This window comes from Pseudopipra pipra, chromosome 15 (genome assembly GCF_036250125.1).
Source record: "Pseudopipra pipra isolate bDixPip1 chromosome 15, bDixPip1.hap1, whole genome shotgun sequence".
NCBI lineage: Eukaryota > Metazoa > Chordata > Aves > Passeriformes > Pipridae > Pseudopipra > Pseudopipra pipra.
The window spans coordinates 1,191,116-1,217,775 of NC_087563.1; the positions used below are offsets into that span (position 1 = coordinate 1,191,116).

Here is a 26,660-nt window from a genome sequence, read left to right on the forward strand (position 1 = left end):
AAGGTCTTGATCACAAGACCAGTCCAAGCAAGTCAGTGTAAAGGTCCTTGTAGGCTCCTATTGGGATTCAGAGATGCAAATGGAGAGTGTAAGCACTGAGTGAACAGAGCTGAAATTGCCCTCAGACAGGTTCCATCAGGACCACACGACCATACTGACCACAGAGGAAAGCAAATTACTGGCCCCATGTATGGAACATGTGAGCCTCCAGGCTGCATCTCTCATCCAAACAACTTGAAACTTCTTACTGCCATTCACTGCCATCCCACTAAGGGTGAAATTCCATCAGAATCCAACTCAAAGTACACATTGTAGGCTGTCCTCAGAAACAGGTATAAAAACTACTTGAAAATTAAACTATTTGTTCCCCATGACTTGTTTTTGCTCTTCATAAGGCAGAGGAGGTTAGAGCTACAACTCTCACTGTGACACCATAGTCCCTCTTGCTACACAAAGAGCCTCTCTTCCTTCCTCATTGACAGGATGCCACAAGAAATTCCAAATTTGAAAGCAGCTCAAATCATGTTGAGTACCCATCCACGTCATCGATCATTCCTGTGTGTCATGAGGAGCATAAGCCAGTTCCTTAAATCTCCTGCATTTCAAATGCTGAATGTCAAAACACAACTGTAGCTTGAGAGGTGGCTTCATCTTCACAACTCTTCATCCTGTCCAGGAGAATTTAAAAAAAGCATTGTTTAGTATTTTTCATTTCCATAAGGGGGAGCTTGTGCACAGAAGATTACTGTTGGTGACTCTCCAGCCCCAGAGACTTCACACAACTCCAGCTCATCAAGATCTACTTGTGTGTTATTTGTGCTGCGGGAGCAGCTCCCACGCCCCGCGTGCTCCCAGCGCCCGCCTCGGACACCCGGAGCTGTGCTCCTGGGAGAGTGAGCAGGGAAAACAGCTCGGCACTAACCAGAGGTATTTGACCTGTGCTCAAGTGTGAGTTCTGTTTATATAATCATATTAGTGGAAGGTTAACATTTTTCTTTAGCTAATGTATAATTCATACCACCAACAATGCAAATTACTCTCTGCGGTTTGGAGGTTGACTCTGCTTAGTAAATATTAACATTTGTGGGATGAAAAATAATTTGGAGGGTTACGTGGCAAGATCTGTGTCAGAGTTATGTGGTAACAGGCTATCGACTGTTAATAGTTGGGCTTGGAATTAAAGACCTTGCTGTGATCAGACTTTACAAAACCCCACCCTTGTTTGAAGGGCAAGCAATAGTTCCTACCTGTCTGGTAGCAGTTGAGTAAGTAAATGGCTGGTAAAAAATTCAAACATTTCCCACTGGGGAGGTGGCAAAAAAGTCATATGCAAATTATCAGGTGTTATACATAGTGAATCAGGTGTTAAACATACTGAATTTCCTGCACAACATATAAAAACTTTAGTTGAATAAGAAGTTAGGAATGAAAATCTAACACTGCAAAGACCTCTGAGGTGTAACTTTTCAGCTCTACTTCCAGCTCTCTTGGAAAAAAACCTGGTCTTTATGGTTAAACCTGCCCCCTATTTCAGAAAAGAGCAATGGGCATCATTCAGCACTGTGTGCAGCCTCTGCTGAAATTCTCTCACCTTCATGATCTCCCAGGATTTCTGAGGTAAACCCGAACTCCCACACTCAGCTTAAGGCCTCCTGTTCAAATACTTTGAGCCAGCTCTGTGATAGCCATAAGCAGTACTCCTTTTTAAAATGTTCACTTCTGATTTTCTTTACACTCAATCTTTAATGTCTGTAGTGTCACCGTTATAAACAAGATAGGTTATTAAGACAAAATTCCCTAGTTCCTGCCTGTGTACCCGTAATTCATAAAGGTGACCTCTGAAAACACCTGCTGCCACTGCAAGTGTTGTAAAAATGCCTGGTTTGGATGTCTCACGACCATCACCTTGTCACAGGTATCCCTTCTCAGCAAAGATGCACTCAATGACAGCAGGGAGCAGGAAACCTCATCCTCAGTTCCAGCTTCATTCCTGAACAAAAGCAGTTGTGAATCTCTGTTGGAGAAGGACAATATACCAATGAGTGGCCTGCAAGAGAGCTGGAGAGGGACTTTGGACAAGGGGCATGGAGTGACAGGAATGGATTCAAACTGACAGAGGGCAGGTTCAGATTAGGTATTAGGAGGAAATTCTTCCCTGTGAGGGTGTTCAGTGCCAGGTTGGAGGGGGCTTGGAGCAACCTGGTCTAGTGGGAGGTGTCCCTGCCCATGGCAGGGGCATGAACAAGATGATCTTTGAGGCCCCATCCAGCACAAACTGTTCTGGGATTCTATGATGGGTATCAGCAGTTTACAATGTTGTTTTCAAGAAGAACTGGCTCTGAAGTTTGGTGCTTTCAGTGTAACACAAAAACATATTTGGATTTTATCTGCTCCCATATCTCATTTGTGTAACAAGATTCAAATGCTCAGGCATTGAATGCACACATACCCTATTTTTGTTGGGATAAGAATGAAAGAATTTGTCGTCTCTATGCGGTGGAGACTAGAACCTTCTTACAATAAAGCCTAAATGTGCACAAAGAATCCCCACTGCATCCCCTGGGTTATGGGCTGCCTTTGATAGTGAGGCAACAGTACCACATATCTGGAGACACAAAAACTGTATAAATAATGAACACAGGTCCAAAATGTCACCTGTAGCCATCCTGTCCAGCAGAAGAAAGGACAACTACTTCAGCTGCCTTGCTGCAGGGTAAGTGCCCTGTGGGGCCATTCCTTATCTCCTGATCTGATTTCTTGCATGATGCGGAATGGTCCACGACATTCACTGATGTTCCTCAAGAAATGATGGGAGATGTTTTGCTTTATTGACCAATTTTGAATATTACTCAGCACAGATCAAGAGGTGCTTCACACCTTTCTTCCACAACCTGAAAATGAGCTGTGTTGAATGAGCTCCTGCAACTGTGAGGGGAGGAATTCCATGGGAACACATGGCTGAGGGTGGTGGAGGAAAACTGATCCCATCAGGAGCCCAGAAAAGGATGGTTGTACAGAAATCCCAAGCAAAGAGCCCATTTTAAAGAAGCTCAGCACATCAGAAAATCAGGTCACTAATTTAGGTGTACAATTCCAATATAACTTATCAGAACTGTACTTTTATATAAGAATAACAATTGTATCATATATATGATTACATTATATAGTATATAATATATTATATAACAATATAATTAATGTTATTGTATATTGTATTAATATATTATATAATTCTAATCTAAAATCATAATTATATTTACTTTATAAATTTATAATATAAATTTACATATAAGTTTATATTTATAAGTAAATATACTTATTTAGGCACATACTCCTAATAACCAATTCAGGTGTATAATTTACCACGTCAGTCTTTATATGAGATCCAGAGCAAATTAAGCAAATCTGGGGTCTGACCTCCTCAAACTGCAATAATGGGGTTTTTTCTGTCTCTCATAAACAACCTAGGGCTAGAACATTCTCTCTCTATTTGCAGTTTAGGACACAATTCAACAGGGACCCAACTACAGATGAGGCCATTACGAAAATAATCACATGAGAGTGCATAGACAGTCAACTCCAGTGGCACGAGGCAGAAGTTAAAGAGCTCATTATATTAATTATTAAAATAACTATAGAAAAGAGTGAATTTCCATCTCCTGAAATCTTTCAGTTGAGTCTTACTAAAGTATGTGTTCCATTCCTGCAAGACTTAGAGGCTTAATACAGGAATCAAAGAGAATCAGTCTGGTACCTCTTGGCTTTAAACATCTCTGGATCTTGAGGGAGGAAATGAGTTGCCAAGAAATAAAGTCGCTTTTTTAATTCAAAGTAAAACACACCTACATCTACAGTCTGGGGAGACAGCAATTGAGGAGATACGATATCACATCTCAGACTTGTTTCCTCTGGTACAAGGCAAGGGCAGATCAGTCCAAAGAAAACTCCTCAGCAGATTGAAGCAGACAAAAAAAAGTACATTTACTTGTTAATGTCTAATAGTCTCAGATGTCTATGGTACAAAGGAAAGTATTTGAACAGCTTAAAAGTTTTATGGCTAGAATAACATTCAATAAAAAATACATTTTTGCAGGACTGGCTAAGGAACCACAAGCAGGCAGGAATTCCGGGAAAGCCCCCATTCCTCCAGGGAGGAGCCAGTGGGGAGCAGGGAGAGGGGTCCCTGTGCTGCCCTGGTACACCAGGAAACAGAGAAGGGATTTGGGCTTTTTTTTTGCCCTAGAATGGTGTGTCTGATAGCCGTCAGTCTCAGAGATGTAGCTTTCTGTCAGGAAAATCCCAAATCAAAAAGCTGGGAGCTATCTTTGCAATCTCCCCAAAAATCTGACATTTTCCGTGTGCCACCAAACCTCCTCCCATCTGTAAGCTTGTTCACAAAAAGAGTCATGAACTTTTGGAGCAACAACTGATTCTTGGACATAGAGGTTCTGGGCCAAGCTTCAAATACACCCACCCCATGACTTATGGATTTGCATCAAAACCAGAGCAGATTTACTGTTTCTTGTGATTTAGGGAGCTGAAACCAGGTGAGATTCCGTGTTTTTTAATGAGTTTGACCTAGAATTTTAAAATCCCTTTGATTCCCAAATTCAAAGTGAAAGTCAGAGAAATGAGCCCACATGAACCAGACCCAAGAATGCATCTCCTCAAAGCCTGGGAAGTGAAAGAAGAGCTTTGCAACAGCTTTTGTTATTTTCCCTTGCTGCAGGCTTCTAAAGCTTCTGACTGCTCAAATGCAAAATGTCCTCACCTCACCATTCACAAATGGTCTTAAAAAAAATTAAAAGGTCTAGTTATACATTACATGAACATTATGAAAATGCATTGTCTGGAACAAGGATATTATAGCATTTCCAGGAGTTACGTTCTCTCTCTCTGTTTGCATCAGTTGATGCCAGGGTGAATTAAAGGGGTATTTAAGTGGAGAGAAGTGGGAAATACAAAAAAACTGACAGAACAAGGACATCTGTATAATATTTTCTAGAGGCAGATGGGTTACAGCCACGAAGACAACAGTCCCCAGCAGATTTGCACAGAATAAGAGTCAGTGTCCTCATATTTGGAGGAAAATATTCCAGGGAAATTGCTAATCAGCCAGGCAATCCCAGTTAGAGCAATTTCTGAAGTGCTGCACACAGACATGTTCCCCTGATCCTCCAGCCCAAAGAACTTAGGAGTTTTATAGAGGTTTTTTTTCAAGTCTTGATTTAAATCAAAGAATCACAGAATGGGTTGTGTTGAAAGGGACCTTAAAGATGATCTTTCCCCAATCCCCTGCCATGGGCAGGGACACCTTCCACCAGCCCAGGTTGCTCCAAGCCCTGTCCAACCTTGGACACTTCCAGGGATCCAGGGGCAGCCACAGCTTCTCTGGGCAACCTGGGCCAGGGCCTCCCCACCCTCACAGGGATGCATTTCTTATGTGTATCCAATCTACCCCTGCCCTCCATCAGTGGGAAGCCATTGCCCCTTGTCCTGTCCCTCCAGACCCTTGTCCAAAGTACCTCTCCAGCTCTCTTGCAGCCCCTTTAGGCCCTGGAAAGGGCTCTAAGTTCTCCTTGGAGCCTTCGCTTCTCCAGATCGAACAACCCCAGGTCTCCCAGTCTGTCTCCATAGAAAACAAATACACATAGACTTGGTTTTTCTCTCATCCTGTTGATATAAAGAACTGCTGGTCAGCAAGGCATGCAGCAGTCATGATCCTGGGAATATATTCTCCAGCTCTTTGGACATGAGAACTAGACCAGAATTACAGGTAAAGTATTGAACCTGACAGTCCACAAGCGTGTTTTGTTAGCACAGTCCTCACAAACACAGATCTTTCATCTTTCTGGTCAGAATAAAGTCTGCAGTCTTAAGAACCACTATTTCATTTCCAAAACAGATGTTAGTAAACAAATTGTCTTTGATGTGTTAAAAAAAGCGTCATGTCTTCGCTCTGTAAGTAAAATTATGTACTACTTCCCACACATGGAGTACTCTGCTACCTGCACAAAACATTATTGTGATCTCTAACCCTGGTGGGGAGACCATGCAGCAAACAATACTGGGGAAAAATAACAGAGGAATGGGCAAACGTATATGGGAAGATATACTGTTACTCTCAGACATTGTTCCAGCTGTGTTCCTTTCAATGTGCTCAGCACGGAGCCTGTTTTACTATCCACATCCCCGCTGCACTCTCTTGCCTTTGATTCAGTTTTACCCTCTTGTACCTCTTGCTATCTTTGCTCTCATAGTTTTAAGGTTTCCCCATTAGCAGACACTGCAATAGGCAAAGAAGAAAAGAGACTGTGGTGTAGGAGGAAGACACCCTCTCACAAAAAGAGATTATCTTGAACTCTTCTCTTATTCACAGAATCATAGAATCTATAAGGTTGGAAAAGACCTCCAAGATCATCAAGTCCCCCCTGTGCCCCATCCCCACCTTGTCCCCAGCCCAGAGCACTCAGTGCCACAGCCAGGCCTTCCTGGGACACCTCCAGGGGTGGGGACTCCAAACCTCCCTGGGCAGCCCCTGCCAGTGCCTGAACACCCTTTCCAGGGAGAAATTCCTCCTGCTGTCCAACCTGACCCTCCCCTGGCACAGCTGGAGGCCGTTCCCTCTCCTCCTGTCCCTTGTTCCCTGGCAGCAGAGCCCGACCCCCCCCGGCTCCCCCCCTCCTGTCAGGGGGTTGCAGAGCCAGAAGGTCCCCCCTGAGCCTCCTTTTCTCCAGGCTGAGCCCCCCCAGCTCCCTCAGCCGCTCCTGCTGCTCCAGCCCCTTCCCAGCTCTGTTCCCTTCCCTGCACACGCTCCAGCCCCTCAATGTCTCTCTTGCTGTGAGGGCCCAGGACTGGACACAGCCCTCGAGGTCTGGCCTCAACAATGCTGTGGCTGCCCCTGGATCCCTGGAAATGTCCAAGGCCAGGTTGGACGGGGCTTGGAGCAAGCTGGGCTAGTGGAAGGTGCCCCTGCCCATGGCAGGGGTGTGGAATGAGATGAACTTTAAGGCCTCTTCAACCCAAACGATTCTGTGATTCTCTGAAAGATGTCATTAACTGGAGAAAGGATAAAGCCATTGCTGAGCCACCGTTGCACCTTCTAAGCCCAGACAGGTTTACATACTGATGAATAATTAATATGATTTTTGATTCATTTGGGCTTTTGAAAAATTCATTTAACTTTTGGAGGCTACATATACGAGCAGTGCTGCAGTTCCTGAGATCTCCTGTTGCGCTTTCTGGTTTTTGTGACTGACTTGTTTGCAAGTCTGCAATGAGACAAAAATCTCCTTATGGTTGTGATCAACATCAATAAACTGGAATGATTCACTCTCAGTGACACAACAGAAAAAAGGCAAGGAAAAGATGTGGACACCAATCCTAAAAAGTGGTGACTGCCTTGAGCATTATTTGGTGATACTGAGCTGAGGTCTCCATAACCAAAGCCTACAGCAGTCATTTTAGAAAACCACAGGATATTCTGAGTTGGAAAGGGACCCACAAGGATCATCAAGTGTGACTCCTAAAGGAATGGCCACTGCAGGGATCAAACCATGACCTTGGTGTAGGGAGCACCATGCTCTAACCAGCTGAGCCAGTGAATGTGGCAGGAAGGTGAGAAGCCCACAATGCAAATTACCAAGAAACTTCTGCTATGGACAAAAGAAGCCACCAAACCATGAAAAAATGAAAGCTTAAAAGCCCTACTTTGGCTGAGTAAATCCAGATTTACAGCCCTGTCCAAGAGATGGTACAGCAAGGCTTCTTGGAAGCCTTCTGAGAAACTTCTCTGGAGTGTGGCAGTGCCAGCTTACACAATGGAAAGCATACATGGGATGTTTCAAGAAATCACTTCACTTGGAAAAAAAAGTATGAGCAATGTTTTTTTCTGAGAACTACTTTTCCAAATAGAAAGTTCATTTTATTACTCAGAACAATTCCTCCCTTCAGCTGTATACTCGACAATTTACATTTCAAGTAGTCTTAAAATTCTACTAAGTCAAAATCAAGACAAGTGTTCTGAGGTAATCATTCTTTCTGAGATATTTTTTCTTTGGAAAGTGAGTGACCCAACAGAAATCAGAAGATTTTATTGAAAGTGACAGAACATCAGGCTCAAAGAAGGAAGCCTCTGCCTTGGTGTTAAGGAATATAAAACTACTGACTCCCATTACGTTTTGTTGCATTTATTTGGGCATAGAATTGGGTCTTTTAAAAGCAAAGTCAGCGAGCTTTAGGCAGCAGTCATGACAGGGAGACACCACGTGAAAATTGCTTTTATTCATGTTCCCCAGACATCAATTCTAAACTAAAGGCCATAGGTGCTGACAAGCTTCAGCACTACAGATTAAACCAAGACAGGAAAAGTAATTAAGGGTGAAAAATAAACAAAGGAATATTTTAGCTATCTTGGGGATGAAAGGTTCTTTTCCCTGGCATTGTTAGTCTTCTCAAACAAACCGTTAGCTTTGCTTGGGAGAATACTAGATTCTCTATGGCATGCCAAGTCATGAATCCTTCATAAAAAATCTATTTTTGAAATCTCTCTATCACACTATTAAAGGAAAAAGTTGTGTTGACAAAAGTGCCCACTGTGTTCGACGTAGGCTTTCCTTGCTCGTTGTTTTAAGAAACATGAAGGAGGTTGGGACTAAGGGATTTATAAACGTTAAGCAAATCCCATCCCTTTAATCTGAAATCTGCCTCGCTTTGCCCTTAGGTTGACATTTATTGTTTAAAAACATTGAGAAAACGTACTGAGGAACTGCCCATTCCCATCAGTCTAAGTATGAAATGTTTAAAGTGCACATATTTCATCTAGTGCCAGGTCCAGGATCGCAGCCAGGGCTTGTTTGACAACCAGATGACTAACACAAAGGGGTTCCCCTTGTGAAAACCTTCAGATATGTGAGTTGGCACAGGCCAGGGGATCACAACATTCCCTGCTGGGAGCCTGTGCACAGGCATGTGTGGGGCACATGGGCAGCCACACAGAGAGCCCAGTGCCCTGCTGAGCCAAGAGCCATCGGGCAGCACAATTTGGGGGTCATTTTCTATCACCCTGGAATTCATACAGCTGCTTAAGGGCTCTAAATGGAAACAATTTTAAGAGAGAAAAGTAAAACAGAGACCACATTGCCTGGAGGTGAAGTAATGCTGATGTGCAGGTTTGTGGTTGGATATTGGGGAAAGGTTCTTCCCCCAGAGGCTGGTTGGGCACTGCCCAGGCTCCCCAGGGCAGTGGGCACAGCCCCGAGGCTGCCAGAGCTCCAGGAGGGTTTGGCTGATCCTCTGGGGCACAGGGTGTGACTCCTGGGGATGGGCTGTGCAGGGTCAGGGGTTGGACTCCATGATCCTTGTGGGTCCCTTCCAACTCAGTATATTCTGGGATTGACTGTGATTTGTAACACACACACTTCCGTTCTTCAAGCTTTCCCTGTAAACCTCTGGACATGAAGCATTAACAAAGGAGGAGATGGTGGTATTTTTCCAGGGTCTTTCCTTTTTGAGTATTTCTTCTAATCCTAAATTTCATCTTCAGCTGACAAAATAATTTGTTCTGATTTATTTTAAACAGCAGTATTATTACACTGTCAGGGACCGACAGACAAACCATGATCTAGGGATCCCACTACCATCCTTAAGGTTGAACTCCAACAGTCTCTAGACCACCCCCTGTGAGTGACATTCCTCCCAGCTGGGTCCTACCACCAGGCCCCAGGCATGATCACCATTCTCTATGCACCCAACACATATTCCAGTATTTTTTGGGCCTCAAACACGTGCTGGCTGCCCTATCTTGGAAAAGAGCTGGACTTTATAAATTGCACAGCTGAGGCTTTTGTGTTTATAGAGGAATCTTCTGGGTTTACCTGAAGGTACAATATCAAGTATTTTCTTTGGTGCATCAAGCATCTTAAATTTAAAACATCTAGTGACTATGATGTACACCTATTTCTACTAACATGAGGCTTATATTTTAAATTTTGAAGTTTAAAGAAACCTACAAATTCAGAACAGTTGCTAAAAATGCTGATACTGATCAATATCAGTCTACATGAGTGATAGATGATGGCGAATGTTTCAATTTGATGTGCCTAGCAATTTTTCAAAAACTCTTATTTTCAACTGAATTCAGATTTTTGACATTTAAAAATGAAAAATAGGGATGTTTTTATGGGGAGGTTTTTGAGTGCATTGGGGAAAAAAAGGTGGAGATGTGAATTGGAGCAGCTCCTCAGCTGCGGGTGACATGTCTTGATCACCTCACTGAGGCAACACAACAACACACCCGAGGGCTGCCAGGCCTTGTCTTCTCTTGAAGTCATTGTGCAATGACCATATAAATTAATGGTGGTATTTTGCTCTAACTCAGTAAATATTTTGCATGGAGGGAAGGTAACATGAGCGCAAGGAATTTCTTGGCATGGGCCACTGTCCCAATTAATATTTACCAGTCATCTCCCTGTCATTGCACCACATCACTTCCAAAATCCTCACAGCTATGCACATATGGCTCCCCAAGGTTATATTTCAGAGGAATCTTCTTTTGCAGATCTTATGAGGTCCAGCTGTTCCTAAGGCAGTAATTGTAGCTTTGATTCCCCCCTTTCACCACCACCTGCAGATGAGGCAGGGCACTTGTACACAGTGATGTGTGTAATTCAGGGCCTCAGAAATGACATAACCTTAACAAAGCCAAGCATCCATCTTCCTTCTGGGTTCCTGGCACTAGGGTGTTGCTAAGACGTTGTTTACAGTCTGAAAAAAGAAACAACACAAAACTGATTCAAAGCCTACCAAAACTTCCTCATCAAAGCAATTCAGACTTTGGATCAAAGGGTGTGTCACCAGTTTGGCTACAGCCTGACCCATCAGAAGTTCGATTAGAATTGTTCAAGGAGAATCCCTGGCCATTCCACCTTATTAACACCAGCAAACAAGCGGTGTAAGACAATGTTTTTAATTACTATATTCAGGAAGTGAATTAATCATGAACAATTAGGAATGGATCTGAAACCATCTGATTACTGTCCAGGATATGACTGGAAGCAAGAACCTTCCCAATAAGGTACTTCAAAAGACCAAGTCTGGAGTAAGTTGGATGCATTCCTTTGTGCAGAATTCATCCACAACGTGGATGTGTTCCCAGGATGAACGCCTGGGTCAGTACAAGGAACTGTGTTGACTCAAAGGTCTGGGGGCCTTCTGATGACCTCCTCTTCTGAGTACTCTCCAACCAAGCCCTCCACTTTCAAGCAGAGCCTACTCAGGTGATCATCACAGGACAATCCAGGTTGAAAGGGATCTCAGGAGGTCCTCTACCCCTACCTCCTGCCCAAAGCCAGACAGCTGTGAGACCAGACCAGGCTGCTCAGGGCTTCAACCAGTCTGGTCTTGAAACATCTCCCAAGAGTGGAGTCTTGACAGCCTCTCTGGGGACCCTAGTTCACTGCCATGTGGAGAACTTGACATAAAGCCAAGGCTGTTTCACTGTTTCACTCTGTGGCCCTCACGGAACACCTCTGGACATCTGCCAGCTGCCAGTGGGGAAGGCAGATTTCCAAGTGCCTGTCTTACTGTCAGCAGCCTCCATCCGTGCAGAGTCACTGCATCCCATTGTGACGAGGGTCATGTTTGGAGCTGACAGGGAGTGTCCTTCTGCCTACGCACAGAAACCACACTTTTCTTCTTCTGCTTCAGAGTCCCTCCAATACAGCTCACATTTCACTGCACAACTAGTAGGACACACATCAACACTGTGATAATAGCTGACAGCAGCTGGTCATTTCTGCAGCTGAGGTTGCAAATGACCTTCAGATAGCTTTGCATTCCTGAAGTACCATAGGGACTGGAGTCTGATAAAGCCACTTCCAATGACAACAGCAAACTCAGAGAACACATAATCAAGATTTAAATGATTTATGTACTTAGTTGAAGAAACTGGCAGGCTGTTTCATATGTCAAAGGAGCAAACTCAGTGTTCAATACCCTTCCACCACCCCTCCTTTTATTCAGCGTAGGGTAACACATTTCTTCTCTTTCATCATCATTCAGAACATGATCCTAAACTGAATGCAACTGGGGCTGCTGCATCTGCTTCAATGATTTCAGCACTGAATGAAATTAACATGCAAAAATAGAATTAATCTATTTTTACTAGCCAAAATTCTGTGGATGAAGTAATCTCTGCTTACAAGAGCAGGGGCTTCACTTCCCCTCCTGAACACAGAATTGTAAAAAGGATATAAATGTGTGTTGATTCCTGGGGCAGAGAACAGAAAATAATTTCATTTCAGAGATGTATTAGAAACTCTGTAAATTAAATGGGCAGTGCTCACCTAGGGCCACACTCGTTGCCATCCTTCCGTGGTGTGCAGGATGTACTGTTATTAATCACTGCTGATTGCACAGATATTCCCACCTCGGGTTCCCTTCTGTCAGGGGCCACCCTCGAATAGTGGGACCTGCTCCTGGTTTGTAGAGGATTGGGATACAAATGTGCTGTTACCCCCTTATCTTCCTGTTAACACTGCAGAGCCAGTGGTTACATCAACATGGTTTAGGTTTGCAGAGCGTGGGAAATGCTGAACATGGAAAAAGTTGGGTTATCAGTCCCATACCAAGACAAAGGTCCCTGGACATTCCTGTCCGAGGCTCAGCATCCAACCCTGGAAGAACAACTGCTAAACTGGGACCTATATTTCTTACAGACATTAATACACTGAACGATCGTCTCGCCTTCATGCTGTGAACCTGCACATGTCCTAAGAAAATAGGCTGGAATAACACCAGTAGCATATTGCCTGATTAACTCATCATGGCAAGAAAATTTTACAATTTGGCATTGCAATTCAGGTTTGACCCTGTCATGTGGCACAGCTGGTTAGACAACATAATTAAGAGATGTTGTGCCAAAGGAGTTGACTAAACAGCCCGGGTCCATCACTGAAATACTGTGCTGTTATCAGACCTGTGGGCAGGACAGGATACCTTTGCCCTATTTTGTGTCAATCCTTCATATTGCCAAGCTGGCTGCCAAATAAACGGCTGCCAAGTGAATTGACCTTGTCAATTTTAAGCCATCAATTATCATCATTACATTATTGAAAACAGCAATGTGCCTGGAATTACACCAGTAGGAAGATTTTCTCTGATGATACAATTTTTTCCCATATGGAAATAAGCACATTAGTCCATAGCACCTTTACACTGATTTAAAGTCTGTGTTACACAGCTCATGCTGTTGCAACGATAATATTCTCCTAGCTGGGAAGGCCTGGAAGGGAGTTAAACACTAAATAAAGTGGTTTTCTTTATTTTATAGTATAACAAATATAATGCTGCTTCCAAATTCAAATAATATCCTTACAGCAGCTGAGTCCAAACCTGCTCACTGAGATCAGTGTACATTGATCATAGGACCAAAAAATGGCTTGTTTTTGTATAACATTCATCATCCAAAGGATTGGAGAGCACTACTGTGTTCAGATACGAGTGTTTGAACTGAGGGATGGCCAGACACAGTTCTTCATGCCAGGTGAGCAGTCACTGTCTGTGCTTTAAGAGGTGATAGCCTTTCTACAAATCTGACATAGTATCTGCACCTCACTATTACTTTAGGCATTAATCATTAAGGTAAGAAAATTGCTCAACTCTGGCTTACATGCCTTTCTCATTTTCCTTGAAAAACTGTCTGTCTTAGGACTGATTTTAGGTCCAAGCACAGAGATGAAATAGGGATAACTGCAGTTTTGCTTATATTTCTTCTAGTAAGGTCTTAAAACTTACACACTATGCCTATGATTTTTTGCTCCTAGTATTCTATTTTACAGCACTTAAGGACTAAGTCTTACAGATGTGTCTGCAAGGGAATTGGCATCAAGATGTGAAATGCCTGTGCAGTGCTGCAGAGTGCAGTTCATACTCACAGGAGGTTTCCACTAACTTGTTTGGACAAACTGAGTAAATGTCAGTGGGAATTCTGACCCTGTGCGTTACATTAATCTTCATAACTACTCATGCAGATGTGTACATGTTTCTAGGATGGAGATGGATTTTTTTCAAGTTAAGTTTTGCAGTGCATTACTATTTGGAACAAGAAACAGGGGCTTCTGGCATCCAAAGCTACTTGTGCTCCTTGGCTCTGATAAGGACAGAGACAGCTCCTCACAGCAAACAGCCACCTCTGCCTCCAAGGAGGAGGGGCAGGAGGGGACCCCAGCCCATGGCAAGAACACGTCACCAACAGGATTTGCAGGATTCAGACCAATCCCTGCACTATCCGAAGCTCTTCTCCACAGCTACACAGACTTTATAAGAACCATCAGAACTAGAGATTTGTGTCTATCCATCTGCCCTGCTTCCCATGTACCTCCCTCTTTCTCCAACCCCTATATCACAAACACACCCAACTTTACATGTGCTTTACAAGGTGATCTGATAAACAGAAACCTCTTTGAGGGGTGGGTGTATAGCACGTGAGGAAGGTGTTACATGGTTTAGAGCAGTTTCTGTAGGGTGCATCAGTCCAGGGGAGGTTCACACAAGCAGCACCAGCCTGTGTGTGTAAGCAGCAGTCTTGGCAGGTTCATTTACTTGTAGTGTTCAATGGCTCTGCATTTGTGACTGTACTGCAAGTGTTAGCATGGAATCATTGCATGACTGGGGACCGAAGAGAACTTAAAGACCATCTCATTCCACCCCCTGCCATGGGCAGGGACACCTTCCACTAGCCCAGGTTGCTCCAAGCCCTGTCCAACCTGGCCTTGGACACTTCCAGGGTTGAGGCAGCCACAGCTTCTCTGGGTAACCTGTGCCAGGGCCTCCCCCCCTCACAGGAAACAATTTCTTCCACATATCCAACCTAAATTTCCCCTCTTTCTCTTTGACAGTCTTTCGGTTTCTCCTCAACCATGGCACACCCCTGGGCACACTATCAGCAGGTTACAGGGTGATCTCCACCCCCACGGGCCTTGCAGGGAAGGAGAGGTGACCACACACACAAACCTCTGCAGCTCCAAGACATCCACCTGCTGCAAACATTGCAGTGAAAACAGAACTTGTGCTCAGATCCCAAGCGAGAGAGACACTGATGTGGCAATAACTCACACTCTCAGGTATATTTGATCTTTCCTGTATTAATAATCAGCAAGAGCTACAGGATGTCTTAATGCATAACCCAGCACAGCCCAGCCCAACCCTAAGGAGAGCAGGACACCCAAACTACATCACCTGGGAGTAATCCCAAAAGGCTCCAAGGCATCTTTTTGGACAGATAATTTCTCATCCTTTCTTTCCAGGTTAGAAATTCACTTCTGACCTTTGGGATTGGAAAGTCATTTCTCTCCCCTGCTCACCTCACTGACAGAGCTTCTTTGGCCATGCCATCCTTGTCCTACTGCTGCCCACTCACCTGATGGAAGGGTGGCTTCCCTGGGTACTGTTCACACATGGGTCTCCAATTTCTTTTACTTTATTTCACTTACTCATTTATTTATTTCATTTTTTTTATTTCCATTTATATTTCCACAGTGCTTGCAATCATCTACAGTGAATACAAAACATTAAAAGGGCTGGATCACCCTTCCCAGACACACTCAAGAAAATGAAAGGAGAACACACATTAATAACTTAAAATTCTATGCTTGCAACCCAACAATGGACAGATACAAGCTACGTATTTTCACAGAATCACAGAGTATATTGAGTTGGAAGGGACCCACAAGGATCATCCAGTCCGATCCCTGGCCCTGCACAGGCCCATCCCCAAGAGTCACCCCCTGTGCCCCAGAGGATCAGCCAAACCCTCCTGGAGCTCTGGCAGCCTTGGGGCTGTGCCCACTGCCCTGGGGAGCCTGGGCAGTGCCCAACCAGCCTCTGGGGGAAGAACCTTTGGCTGAGATCCAACCTGAGCCTGCCCTGACACAGCTCCAGCCATTCCCTGGGGTCCTGTCACGGCCAAGACTGTGTCTCTGCAGAGATTCGGGGGTTGAAATGGATCTTGCAAGTCCTTAGCATTGAATGATATCACCTGTAACACTGTAGGAGAAGCTTTAAAAGCAGATTTGTACAGAAAACAATAAATCATGTGCTGGAATGGCCGGCAGCCAACGTTACTCAAATACCATCTCCAGTGTGGCTATTGCAGCTGAATGGGGCATTCCCCAGAGGTGTGTTTGTGTTTGGGAAGAGATGCTGCTGCAGCGACACCCTAATCACAGCCGGGCCCCCAGCCAGGGCCTGGCACCCGGCCCGGGGAGAGCTGAGCCCTCCAGGGCCAGCAGGGCTGAGCTGGAGCTTTGCCACGCTGCTCCAGAGGGGAGGGATAAATAGCACTGAACTGGAATTACTCCTTCTCCAAGAGCTCATCGAGTGCGTGAGGTAGGAACTGAACTATGCATAACTTGGAAGCCTCGTGCTTTAGCTCTACTTGTATTTTGCTGAGTGCCTCCAGGTACATGAGCAGAGGTAAACTGTGCCTCTAGCAGCTCCTGCCAAGGAGGCTGGAGGAAGGTGCTCTGTGATTTTATGCAAAGAAAAGCTCTGTGTGTCTTCAAAACAGCCCCTCTTTGGGAATCCTTTACACTGTAAATACGTACTTTCATGCACACCAAAATTTAAATTTTGCTTTGAATTTTCTTAAATGTGCCATAGGAAATCAAACTTCTCATGTCTGTGATTTGGGGAGAACAAATAGACACAGTTGCTTGGCTAGCAGTAAGCCCTTCTTCTTTTCCAAACCCAGCCATGCCCAGAAGACCATCATTCCTATGGCAGTAGCAGCACTCAGCCATTATTACAACACTTTGGGTTAATTACTTTACTTCCTTTTACAAACTGTCTGCATTCTGTTCTGCTGGTCTTCCAAATAGGCGAGTCCTACCAAGACATTTATTTTCTGACTTGGTATTTGTATCTAGAGAAACTTCTGCATACAGAATAACCCTCCCCACTCAGAAATGTTAATCTCATAGATCCTTAAGCATCTTACAGTGATTTTACCACTTCTTCCATGGCCTAAGCTGCCCTCCCTGTGCAGTTATAAATTTTCATTGCCAGAACACCACTTAACCAAAAACCCCAAGTCATCTGCAGGGCCCTGTGTTTCCCAGATTTCCCAGGGACGGACTTGGCTGTGTGAAGGTCAGATGTGTTCCCCAAGGTTTATTCCACAGAGTTCTTCATGTGCTAAGGTCAGGCTTCACTGCACAGACATTTATGCATTAATTGATCCGACTGAGGTCAGACCTCAGTGCAGAAACCCCTTGTGCTGAAGCCTGGCTGAGTTGCTTTGCCTTAGGGAAGCTGCCAGGCTGAACATTACTACAGGAACTTGACATCAGCTTTGAAATCTCCTTTTGAGGTCAAAAGACTCCTGACACTAATGGCAGGTCAGCCTAGAGAAGTATTTCTAATTTGTTCAACAGCTACAGCAAAAAAAACCTCTCTGGTTCCACTGAAAATGATCTTGGTTATTAAAACCCCAAAATGCCTTAAAATGCTCAAATCACTTCACTAAAGATTTTCCCACAATAGAAAAAGCAATTTTCTTTTCAGCTGTATTTTTACCTGTGTATTAGCTTCCTTTGTGCTAGGAAACCCAAAATCTACAGTGCTACAGTACCTACTATTTTTCTCTCCAAAAAGATCGTTAAAAGCAAACCATGAGAACACTGTGCTGAACATGCAACTGAGAATCTCTTTGTGACCACAGCTCTCCATTTCTTTTCTGTGTCATTGTTCTCTGCTGTGAGTACAGCCCAGCTACAAGTTTAGCAATAACCTACTCCACTAGCCATGGAAAATGACTCTTTGGAATCATGGAATCATAGAATCAGTGGGGTTGGAAAAGACCTCCAAGATCATCAAGTCCAACCCTTGATCCAACCCCGCCGTGGTTCCCAGACCATGGCACCGATGTCACATCCAGTCTCACCTTCAACACCTTCAGGGGTGGAGAATCCATCCCCTCCCTGGGCAGCCCATTCCAATGTCTGATCGCTCTCTCTGTAAAGAATTTCTTCCTAATATCCAACCCAAACCTCCCCTGGCACAGCTGAAGGCCCAGCCCTCTTGTCCTACTGCTGGTTCCTGGGAGAAGAGCCCAACCCCCACCTGGCTACAACCTCCTGGCAGGGAGTTGTAGAGGAGGACAAAAAGACATTCTGGCAGCTTTTGGGTAGAAAATTATCTTTTCCACAGGGCAGAAAATGAAAACAACAACAACAAAAAACCAAAACCAACCAAACAAAAAACCAAAAAACAAACAAACAAACAAACAAAAACAAAACCCATGGGCTTTGGGCAGGAGCATTGATCTTCTGGAAAGCAGGAAGGCTCTGCAGAGGGATCTGGACAGGCTGGATCCATGGGCTGAGGCCAGTGGTGTGAGGTTCAACAAGGCCAAGTGCCAGGCCCTACATTTGGGTCACAACAAGCCCCTGCAGCTCCAGGCTGGGACAGAGTGGCTGGAAAGTGCCCAGTGGGAAAGGCCCTGGGGGTGCCGGTGCCAGGGGCTGGACATGAGCCCAGGGGAGCCCAGGGGGGCAAGAGGCCAGTGGCCCCTGGGCTGTGCCAGCCATGGTGTGGCAGCAGGACCAGGGCAGTGACTGTCCCTGTGCTGGCCCTGCTGAGGCCCCTCCAGGGCTGTGTCCAGTTCTGGGCCCTCATGGAAGAGAGACATTGAGGGGCTGGAGCGTGTGCAGGGAAGGGAACGGAGCTGGGAAGGGGCTGGAGCAGCAGGAGCAGCTGAGGGAGCTGGAGGGGCTCAGCCTGGAGCAAAGGAGGCTCAGGGGGGACCTTCTGGCTCTGCAAGTCCCTGACAGGAGGGGGGGGCCGGGGGGGGTCGGGCTCTGCTGCCAGGGAACAAGGGACAGGAGGAGAGGGAACGGCCTCCAGCTGTGCCAGGAGAGGCTCAGGTTGGACATCAGGAGGAATTTCTCCCTGGAAAGGGTGTTCAGGCACTGGCAGGGGCTGCCCAGGGAGGTTTGGAGTCCCCACCCCTGGAGGTGTCCAAGGAAGGCCTGGCTGTGGCACTGAGTGCTCTGGGCTGGGGACAAGGTGGGGATGGGGCACAGGGGGGACTTGATGATCTTGGAGGTCTTTTCCAACCTTAATGATTCTGTGACCCTGTAAGTTGATCACTTCATTTCTGTCTCTGTTTACAGGGGTGGAGCAGCAAGCACGTGGTGGGGTGTACATATGAGCACCACCTCTTACCAGCCTCCTCCTGGACCCCCAAAATTCCCCTTCCCACCTCCCCAGGTGCTGGATGAGGCCATCACAGAACACCAACTGACCTGCCAAGTGCGTGGGGGTTGGGTTGGGAATCATCCATACTCATAGAACCTGCACAGGACAGGCCAGGAGGGGCGAGCTCAGAGAGGGCACCTGCTGGGCAAAGGGCCACTGCTCTGCAGATATGCCAGAATGCAAAATAACTGTGGAGCTGGTGTACAAATCATAGAATCATGGAATGTTTTGGGTTGGAAGGGACCTTAAAGACCATCTCATTCACCCCCTGCCATGGGCAGGGACACCTTCCACTATCCCAGGTTGGTCTAAACCCCATCCAACCTGGCCTTGGACACTTCCAGGGATCCAGGGGCAGCCATGGCTTTTCTGGGCAACCTGTGCCAGGGCCTCACCACCCTCACAGGGAAGAATTTCTTCCCAATATCCCATCTAACCCTGCCTTCTGGAAGTTTGAAGCCATTCCCACTTGTCCTGTCACTACAGTTCCTAATGAAGAGCCCCTCACTACCTTCCTTGTAGCCCCTTCAATACTGGAAAGGCTCTCCACACAGCCTAATGAAGTCTCTACACAGTCTTCTTTTCTCCAGGCTGAATAGTCCCAACTTTCTCAGCCCGAAATAAAGCTTTCAATAAAGAAAGCATGCAAAAAATAATCTTAAAGGACAACGACATTAAGGTTGTAAAGCAGAGAAATGTTACACTGGCATGGGGAATTTATAACTCTGCAAGAAAACACAGGATTTCCCTTGCCATGGGCTGGTGTGAGTACTGTAGGAATGCCAGTTAGTGATCTAGAAGGACTTGGTATAGAAAATCCCATTGCTGAGGACATGCAAATTCATCTACCATGAAATCTGTGAGTTCCAACTTGGGAAAAGGTCCTCAGGAATCTAAAGAAAAAAAAACAAACCAGAAGCAGGATCCTCTCCACTGCCCAGGCTGCCCTGGCAAGGCTCCAGTGTGGTGATGGTTAAACATCCAAGAGAGTTGGGGCAGCCACAACCTCACACAGATCCCCAGGGAAGGGGCTGGGAAAGTGCAGGCATCAGTGCTTCTCTGTCAAGCACTGGAAGAAGATGCATCAGCAAAATCATCACCATATAGAAACACAGAATAATGGACTCATTAAGGTTGGAAAAGGCCTTCAAGATCATCAAATCCACCCAGTGCCCGATCCCCACCCGGTCCCCCAGCCCAGAGCACTGAGTGCCATGTCCAGTCACTCCTTGAACACCTCCAGGGATGGGGACTCCACCATCTCCCTGGGCAGCCCCTTCCAGTGCTTGACAACAATGATTGTTTTCAGAGAAACCCCTATGCATCCACAACATGTATTGCTGTCATTTGTACCAGTATGGAAAATGTCACAGTTTAAATGAAAAATCTGTTAAACTGCCTTGAACTCCAGTGTCTCAACTACAAATATTTTTATGTATATATATATAAAATATTTTATATATAATATTTATATATGTGCTGACATATATATATATTTATATATATGGTCATCCTCTGCCTTTCTGTCTCATTGACTTCTGGGCTTCACTGTTCTTCTCATTTCACACCAGGAGTTTTCAAGAGCTCTTCTAGAACCCTTTCCCAAGGGCTGGTAGGAATCTGTATCCATCTTTTCCCAAAAATACCACCCACTTAACACAAGATGGCACCGCTGACCATCTAAGGGGCTGAACACAAGGCCAGGTACACTGGACAGGTCTGAAATCTGTTTATTCTACTCATTTTGTGACTCCTGCAAAACCTCCTCTCGGTGCTTCTCCTCCCCATTCCCCACTGTTCTTTGCCACAGACACAATCTGTTTCCTTGCTTCATGTTCCATTAGACACTTGGTCAAAACAAGCTAAAATCTTCCCCAAACCTAATTAATCCTGGCAGTAGCCTGGTTAATAAAAGTGAAAAAAAGGAGTCAGGATAGATTAAAGAATTACTCAGCTTAGTACTGCATCTCTACTTATTTTTAAGTACAAGCAGCTTACAAGCTTTGCCTCAGTGGGAGGTGAACAATGCTCCACAAACCATCATGTGAATTGAAATTCAAATCTCTGTGAAGCCTGTGAGTGAGCTGCCAGCTTGGGTTGGACACTCAGCATCCACCACCCCAATGGCAACCAGCCCTTCCTGATCCCTCACATCAAACTCCTCTGATGGGACTGTATTTCAGTCACTACCAATCTTGACCCAATTACTAAAGGGGGAACAAAAATAGGTTGACTTGATATTAGCATTTCTCTAGAGTCCCTGGGAAGCAGAAGGACTGGAGGAAGGGTGAATTCCTTCCCTATACAACTGAGAATTACATCCTTTCTCTGGAATGTTTAAGCTAATGTGGAGAATTTAACAGATATTAATGTTATTGCTGTGGAGTCATACACACCAGTCTACAGCTTGAGATGAATTACTTGTGAATCTTGTTCTATTTCCATAGCTCTCTCTTGAATCAAGGTAAGTTTTATGGCACTTTATGCTTTTTTTTAAAGTAGATTTCCCAGATTATTGTCCTTCTGTGAAGTCCATGGCATTCCTTCAGCTGTTTTATACCTAGACAGGACCGAAATCTCTAGACCCCGCTCAAAGTTACATTCGCATGGCTCCTCATTTCTTGAGGATACAGAGGCAAACCTTGCCCTGTATGTATTCACCAGGATCACATTTTCCAGTACCTTCTCCTCCCCTTAATGCTTCAAAGTACTTTGGCAAAGAATCCAAACCCACAGGCCAGACTTCTGTGGTTCTCACAAAATACAACTGACCAACCAACGGGCTTTAATGGTTTCAGTCTCACCATCAGCTACAGAATAACTCCTTGGGTTTCAGCAGAGGTAATTCAGACACTGTCCAGCTTTATCACCCCAGTGTTACTGAAAAAAACATCCAGAAATCATCATTCAGGGCTGTTACTGAGTATTTATAGAAAGGTTCCTCCTACAGTCATGGCCAGAGTCAGAGAATCATCACAGAATCACAGAATGGTTTGTGTTGGAAGGGACCTTAAAGATCATCTCATTCCACCCCCTGCCATGGGCAGGGACACCTTCCACTGGCCCAGGTTGCTCCAGGCCCCGTCCAACCTGGCCTTGGACACTTCCAAGGATCCAGGGGCAGCCACAGCTTCTCTGGGCAACCTGTGCCAGGGCCTCATCACCCTCAAATTAGGAAGAATTTCCTCCTAACAGCCAATCTAAATCTTACCTCAGGAAAAAGGATTATGTACACAGTAATTTGCTTATATCTCTTGTATTTTTTATGTATTTATCTCTTGTATATTTGATGTATAAGCAGAGCATTGTGTACATACAACCAACCATGAAAAGTCTTGGGTGCTACCATGGAGGCTCAGCAGTTCCTCAAAGCTCACACTGATAATTCAACTTTCACACAGAACTTAATTTCTTTACACAGATGAAAATCCATTCAAAATCATACAAATAGTTGTGCAACACAAAATCAATAGTCCATTTTGCTAATGAACTTTTCCTGGTAGTATCAGTGCTCCCTGTTTTATAGGATGGAGTAAATATTTCCCGAGCTGACACAGCACAGCCCTGATCACTGAGGTATCTTGGGCATCTTTCACACTACAGGCCCTTGGATTCCAGTATATCTGAAGCACCACAGAAATCCTCCTGTCCTGATGCCTGAACTCCAGAGCTGAAGTGTTTCCAGTACATGCACACAGGGACTGAGCAGAGAGCCCTTGGGCAGTGCCCAGCCTGCCCCTCTCTCTGAACATGCCCTCGGGGTTGTTGTGCACTTCATGGTAAATCCCAGCCCCAGGAGAGTCACTGGAGGATCATTATGGATTTTTTGGACATGAGGAAAGTTACCTTAAATCAGAGCTACAACCAAGCTTGCCTTGCTCTAGCCAGCCTTTGCCAAAAGGAAAGCAAAATCCTGCCTTTGCTTTCCAGCCTTACCTCCTCTTCCATGGATACAAGATGCCACAGCTCCCTGGGGAATGTACAGCTCTTCTGTCACTGTGACAACACAGAATATGCAGGGGCTCTGAGTACGACCTCCTCAAACCTCAGTGCACAGGACAGAGCACTAATCAGTGTGCTAGTTTGAATTGCTTGATCTTTGTTTCCTTAAGAGAAAAAATCATCCTGATAGATAAAATTCTCGTTTTCACCAATAAAATTCCCCTCACTGAATTTTTCTGCAGTTATTCTTAGCATTTCTTATACTTCTAAATTCTCCTTTTCACTCATGTCTTATCCCTATTTTTTTGCTAAGCTTTATGTTTGGGAGGTGACAGGAAAGATGGAGAGAGATTATTTACAAGAGCTCGTAGTGACAAGAAAAGGGCGAATGGCTTCCCACTGCCAGAGGGCAGGGATAGATGGGATATTGGGAAGAAATTCCTCCCTGTGAGGGTGGTGAAGCCCTCACAGAGAAGAATTGCCCAGAGAAGCTGTGGCTGCCCTTTAATCCCTGGAAGTGTCCAAGGCCAGGTTGGACAGGGCTTGGAGCAACCTGGGCTAGTGGAAGGTGTCCCTGCCCATGGCAGGGGATTGGGAAAAGATCATCTTTGAGGTCCCTTCCAACCCAAAGCATTCTGTGATGATTCTGCAATGATGTTTTTTAACAGATGAATTGCTTCACCAGATGATATATTGCCTTTACCTGTTTTCTGTATTTCCATGTATTTACACACTTCACCTTCCTCACTCTCCCATCTCAGACTTGGTCTTCTTGTATTTTTAGATACAGGCTGAGAGATATTCAGTATCAATTGATTTATTTAATTTTCTATTACATGTATCAGAGTTTTGATATTTTGGCTGTCTCCCAGCAAGGAAGCCTGAAATCCTCGTTTTCAGTATCTCTCACGTACTGGTACTAAAGAATATCAAGCATCTACTGTTGTGGGAGAACATGCTCTGAGTATAAAGGTTCATGGTTAAAACACCAGCAAAGCACCTCTGAAGAAGTGCATTTGGCCTCAAAATCAGGCTGAATCTCTTTTGTAATGAGTACTTTTGGGATGTTTTCACCAGGACAGGGACCCAAAGCAAGTCAAAAGAATTTTCCTATTAAAAGAAATTCAGGTGTAACTCCAAAGTGCAAATTTATCCAGAATTCATTCTCTTTGATTCCACTTGGTTCAGCTTTTCTACTTGCAGCAATAGCTCCTCGTTCACAGGCTCCAGTAGGAATGACCTGTTCCTTGGCAGGGGAAGCTGTTATGTTTCCATCACAATACATAAGCTTCACTTCAAGAGGGTGAGCAGGCAATGGGCCAAAAGCAGAATACCTCTGCTTTGCAGTCATTTCTGAGCCAAGATATTATTTTTACTTTTCAAAAGCATGAGTGGTCAGAAAGCACTGCTTGGAAATTGAAACCATCCTCCATGCACCTCTGCTTCTCTCAAATGAAGCTTGCAAAGCATTGTGGATTACATGACTCATGCAGCGTGGGGACTGACTTTTCCCCATCAATAATGCTCTCAGTTTATATTTCTCATTTGCACCTCAGTGCTTTTCCTGTCTTTATCACAGAAGTGAAGAGCCAAGCCTGTGGATTCCTGCAAAGAGCCCTAATCCATGTGGGTGAGGAGCTCACTGGACAGTGCATCTTCATCGCTCCTGGACATCTGGTCGTGATCCGTCTTCCCTCCTGAAGGGTCCTGTGAAATCCCACTGGAAACTTGTGAGCAGCACTTGGAGTTTGTTAAACAGCCCCAGTACATCTTCCCTCACAGCACCCCGTGCCACACTTTGATTTGCCTGACAGTTATACAGCCACCCAGGGCTCGCTTTAATCTCAGTAGCAGCCTAAAGTATTTTTCAAGCTGGAACGTTTCTGTTTTATGACTGTCCAAATGCTGCAATGTTCTGCTGGTATTACTGTAAAAATCCAGGGGAAAAAAGCTTAAGCTGAATTAATTCTGTGCAGATTGTGATTCTCCATGGGTCAACTCAATTCTTAGTGCTGACTCAATCAAATTTGGCCCCCTCTGCCTGCAGACAGTGGGTTACGGCCCCAGTTTCAAGTCCTGGGGGCTGATCTCTCAGGTATTGTACAAGGAGGTATTTTGCCTGGGGGGCACCACATCTCACTCTGCTTTTGAAACTCTCCGGTTTTAAAACACTGGAAGTACCTCGTGCTCATGCCAGTTGAACCAATCCTGCCATCCATGGTCAGCTGGGCCCCCACAGTGACTGGGGCTGGTTGGAAATTAAAGTTTGGTAAATCCCACAGCACTTTGCAGTGTATTTCATATCCACAAACAATAATGCCATGACCTACCTCCCTTAGCATGCCAACCTAGACAATGAAGCTGAATGGAAATGAAGTAAAACCAGTCTGGAGATAAGAGCTGTGCAGGAGGGGAACTGGGATCCCTCCCCAGATGCTTTGGGCTCTGGCAGTCTCTCCTCTGCTCTCACTCTCAGCCACTGGCACATCTCTTAGACCATGAACCTTATAATTCAATTCACAATAGAGCGTTTCTTTTTATTTCTGCAGAGTGCCTTGCGTAACCCTCATGCCCTACATCACAGACTCACAGAATATGCTGAGCTGGAAGGACCCACAAGGATCAAGTCCAGCTCCTGGCCCTGCACAGGACAGTCCAACAACCCACCCTGTCTCTGAGAGCGTTGTCCAAACACTCCTGGAGCTCTGTCAGGTTTGGGGCCATGACCACTGCCCTGGGGAGCCTGGTCAGTGCCCAACCACCCTCTGAGGGAAGAACTGGTGTGCTCTCACTGCACAGTTTTATTGCTTCTACTCCCTCTGTCCTCAGCTGTCCCTTACAGGCGCTGCCACCCAGTGTCACCAAGCTGCTCCAGACAGTTGAGGGAAGACACCAGTAGGTGAGAGCCTACAGTTATTTACCTGTCACACAGTGCACAGCACACTACAACAAATGACTCAAGGCTCCACTTGAAACAGATCAGGATTAAGAGCAAAAATATACATTCACAGGCTCATGGATTTTGTTCAAGCTATGAAGCTAAAAGTCTCAATGTATATAAAACATGTTTTGCATGCAAAGGACTTGTAGTTTGATGAGGGAAAAGAAAAGGTGACTGAAGTCCTAAAGAAGCCTTGATTTTGTACCAGGTAAATGCTGAGGTAGTTCAACGTTTTTCCTGCATAAAATCTCACTGATTTAAATTCCTGGCATACCTCAGTTCCCTGTATTTTAAAAGGTTATCTTCTATTTGGAAGTAGGTTTCAAACATCTAAGCAGCCCAACTACCTGTAAAAGCACAAATTAAGACACAATGTGTTGTCCCACCCTCCAGAGGAAGGAATGGGGTTTTACACACAGGTACCTGCACTGGAGTATTTATGATATAACAAGAGAAAACAGCTATGACCAAACTGATTGATACAGATACAAAGAAAGGGATGAAACACAATTCCAACTAC

At 45.0% G+C, this 26,660-nt stretch overlaps 1 long non-coding RNA gene across 2 annotated transcripts; it reads right to left on the reverse strand.

Annotated features, from left to right (window-relative positions):
- Positions 1-496: 496 nt before the first annotated feature.
- Positions 497-23,357, reverse strand: LOC135422334 (uncharacterized). 2 transcript variants are annotated; one of them, XR_010434437.1, is made up of 3 exons: positions 23,104-23,329; positions 1,817-2,014; positions 497-668 (listed from the first exon to the last, which is right to left on the reverse strand). It is a non-coding gene; the product is annotated as an uncharacterized LOC135422334 (long non-coding RNA). The 2 variants fall into 2 exon arrangements; XR_010434436.1 differs by lacking the exons at positions 497-668; positions 1,817-2,014 and adding exons at positions 20,772-21,158; positions 22,062-22,137 and having other exon boundaries at positions 23,104-23,357.
- Positions 23,358-26,660: the final 3,303 nt, after the last annotated feature.